We start from the raw sequence: 4,324 nt of genomic DNA, 5'->3' as shown, positions 1-4,324 counted from the left end.
GTTCTTTTATTGTTGAGAATAGTTTTTGTTATCCTAGGTTTTTTATTATTTCAGATGAATTTGCAAATTGCCCTTTCTAACTCAGTGAAGAGTTGAGTTGGAATTTTGATGGGGATTGCATTAAATCTGTAGATTGCTTTCAGCAGGATAGCCATTTTGACTATATTAATCCTGCCATAGATCTAAATTTCTACGTAGAATGTAATCTTCAAAAAAAGAAAAAAAGTCAAATCTTGAAGTGTAATCCATGAGGAATAGAAGTTTTCTAAAGGAAGAAGACACACAGCATCATGTAGTTTCCTGCAAAACAGCTTCATTATGCATTCTTGGACACACATCACTCAAATATGACAGCGTTAGAGGCACTGGACTGCTGACTGACAATTTAAGACTATACAGTCTGGACAACTTAAGACTATACATTCCATTCTATTAGGATTCCATTCAAATAGGTAGGTATGACTTGGGTAGTTTTCTTATCTACCATCAGTGAGTGAGGACTGAGATAAACTTTTTAGCCAGCCTTTAATCTGTGTTAGAAAGCATCTAACAACATTGCTCAATACTTGTAATAAGGTTTATAGATGTTAACTGGACCATGGAGGAATTAACTAATCTGGCAGAACTCATTTGCATAGGGAAGGACTTCCGGAACAGGTCCTGGAAAAACACGCATTTTAAGACCAACAATTCATAAATGGGACCTTATCTAACAAAAACTTCCATACAACAGAGGACAACATCATTTGAACAGAGAGGCATCCCACAAAATGGGACAAGACAAAACACCCTTTATTTCCCTCAGTTCAGGTAGAGTAGGCATTACAAATGAACAATGCCCAGTGACTGTGATGCCATTTGTGGTGGATATCACTGGAGCTAATTATATTTGATGTTAATTCCGGTTTCCTGTGAGTGGTTGAGAACAAAGAATGTGTTAGCACTCAGGTGATTTCCTGTAAACCTGCTTTCCACCTTAATTTGTAAAATAAAGGAGAGCTGCTGATTGGGCAGATAAAAGGGAAGGTGGAGCAGAAGGGGAGGGGGAGGACACAGAGGAGAAAGAAGAAGAAAAGCTGAGCAGAAGCACATGGCCTGGAGAAACTGAAAGTTCTAAGGGTCTCATAGATGTGGAAGATGGTAGTGTAGCTGTTGATCTACCCAATCTAGGTGCACAGCCTGTATTCATATTAATTGACTTGAGTTTTCATTGCCAGGGCATATTTGGGATGAAGAGATTTATAGCAACAGCCATTCTTACCAGCTGAAGAAAGACTGACTACCCAACCATGTAGGGAAGACATTTTTTTTTAATTTAACTAATTTTTTTTATTATATTCAACACAATATATATTTTTATACCAATCATAAAAGTAGTGGAATATTATTAAATGAACATAAATAGATAAAAGTCTTTTTGTTTGTTTGTTTGTTTTGTTTTTAGTAGAGCTTTAAAATCTTGGCTCTTACTGTGGTACACACCCAAAATAAGAACAATTTTTAGACATTGGAGTTCATTGTAATAAGGCTGTACTTCAATGTCCCTCACATCACCAAAGGATTTTACCTCCATAGTAGATAAGCTAAGAGTTGACAGTTCTGCTGTGCCAAGGAATGAATTGTAGGCACGATTTTTGGATACAGATTTCCTGCTATGGTCAAAAGTATTTGACTTGAGTGATTGTCATCATTCTCAGCCCGCGGGGAACAGGTTACATTCATTTAAGAAATGGTGTGCGTATTAAGATGGTCTATCCATGAAGTCATTCATCAACTGTTTCAGTGAACAATGGTTCTGCTTGGAGGGTGGCACAGATATTAGGTGAAGGTAAGATCCTGGTTCATTGGCTGTGATGATTTTTGAAAAGCATTCATCGTCAGAAAAAGAGTAACTTATAAGGTCCTCTCCTTCAAAATTGATACAATAATTATAAATATCAAGCAAAACATTCAGTCTCACTCTTTGTTGTTCTCTTACAAGCCACCTCCCAAATTAATTGTCTACATTTCTTTTGGCTAATATGTAAGCTGTTCTGAAAACCATAGTATAGTGTAAAAATATCACATAAACAATCTTACTAATAGAGAGGCTGAGATAGGAGAAGCATGGTTTCAAGATCATTATATAGTACACAGTAAGACCCTGTCATGTACAAACAAGTGAAAAAGTGTGTGGATTGTGCAATATTGGACCTATTTCTCCAATTACCAAATTAGAGAGACCACTGGATAACAGCCAACAAATTTATAATTCCTCATATTTTTGAATTTCAGTTGATTAGGATATGTTGGTAATATCAATTTTCACATTAAGAGATATTAAGGAAAAGTGATTGTTACTTCCTATTATTTTTGTTGTTAGAGGTGGAATTATGTTTGTGTGAGTTTGTTGAAAGACTACTTTCTTGCTTTTTCTCTGGTGTAGTTTCACTCCTTGTGTTGGTGTTTTCCATCTATTATTCTTTGTAGAGCTGGATTTGTGGAAAGATATTGTGTAAATTTGGTTTTGTTATGGAATATCTTGTTTTTTCCCTCTATGGTAATTGAGAGTTTTGCTGGCTATAGTAACCTTGGCTGGCATTTGTGTTCTCTTAGAGTCTGTATGACATCTGCCCAGGGTCTGCTAGCTTTCATAGTCTCTGGTAAGAAGTCTGGTGTAATTCTGATAGGTCTGCCTTTTTATTTATTATTATTATTGTTTTTGTTGTTGTTGTTTTTTTTGAGACAGGGTTTCTCTGTATAGCCCTGGCTTTCCTGGACTTCATTTTGTAGACCAGGCTGGCCTCAAACTCAGAAATCCACCTGCCTCTGCCTCCCAAGTGCTGGGATTAAAGGTGTGTAACACCCCCGCCTGGCCAGGCCCATCTTTATATGTTACTTGACCTTTTTCCCTTACTGCTTTTAAAATTCTTTCTTTATTTAGTGTGTTTGTTATTTTGATTATTATGTGACAGGAAGAACTTCTTTTTTGGTCCAGTCTATTTGGAGTTCTGTAGGCTTCTTGTATGTTCACAGGCATCTCTTTCATTAGGTTAGGGAAGTCTTCTATAATTTTGTTGAAGATATTTACTGGCCCTTTAAATTGGGAATCTTCACTCTTTCCTATACATATTATCCTTAGGTTTGGTCTTCTCATTGTGTCCTGGATTTCCTGGATGTTTTGGGTTAGGAGCTTTTTGCTTTTTGCGTGTTCTTTGACTGTTATATCAACGTTTTTTATGGTATCTAAGGAAGACATATCTTGAATCACACCATATTTTGTACCTAAGTACGAATAAAGTACCAATCACTTGCCAGCATGTTTCTTAAGTTAATCTACCCTATCTACCCTGAAAGTAATGACCTCCGTGGGTACAGGAAAGGGAAGTTGGGGAAGTAAAAGGAGAACTTAGCATATTTCCTTTGTATTAGTCTCGGATCCTTGAATTCACCATCTGGCATAACAGCTGTAGCTTGGAATTTCAGGGGAGGATGCCCATTTTTAGCATTTCCTGGTATCATCTTGCCTTCAGCAGGGCAGAGGTCTCTGAGACAAAATTCACCATGGGAAGGCAGGAAGAAGAAGAGAGGGAAAGCTCTTTACTAATCACACACCTGACGGAGGATCAGTGCACCTTGTCAGGGAAGATCCTTCTTGCAGTAGGTGGACATTAACACAGAGACCCACAACTGGATGGTGTGCAGAGACAGAGACTTTGGAGTGCTCATCACTGACTGGGGTGTCTCTATCACACTCCTCCTCTAAGGATTCAGGGATCTATGTGCAGAGAAGGCAGAGGGCTTGTAAGGTCTGGAGGTGGTGGATGACTCCAAGGGAACAGTGCCCTCCAGACATGACAGGCCAGCTACACGAATGAACTTACAAGACCTGCACAAGCTCGTGGCACAAAAATCTCAACACAGTCTCACCCCAGGCAAGAACCTATTCCCCAGTGACAGCTGTTGGTTGGGGATCACCAGTTGTCTTCAATGGCCTGATGCTGGGCATATCAACCGCATTACAGGGCAGGCTGCAATTTTCAGGAGCAGTTGGCCAACACAAAATGCATTCCATGCTTTTAGTGGCTTTTTGGTTTTGCGATTTATTTATTTATTTATGAGAGAGAGAGAGAGAGAGAGAGAGAGAGAGAGAGAGAGAGAGAGAGAACACAAAATTAGGTGGGCAGGGTCTGGTGGACTTGGGGAGGTGTGGAAAAGAATATGATAAAAATATGTGCCGGGCAGGGGTGGCGCACACCTTTAATCCCAGCACTTGAGAGGCACTTGAGAGGCAGAGGCAGGCATATTTCTGAGTTCAAGGCCAGCCTGGTCTACAAAGTGAGTT

The sequence above is a fragment of the Mus caroli genome, chromosome 8 (assembly GCF_900094665.2).
Source record: "Mus caroli chromosome 8, CAROLI_EIJ_v1.1, whole genome shotgun sequence".
Taxonomy (NCBI): domain Eukaryota; kingdom Metazoa; phylum Chordata; class Mammalia; order Rodentia; family Muridae; genus Mus; species Mus caroli.
Note: the sequence above shows the minus strand (reverse complement) of the source record.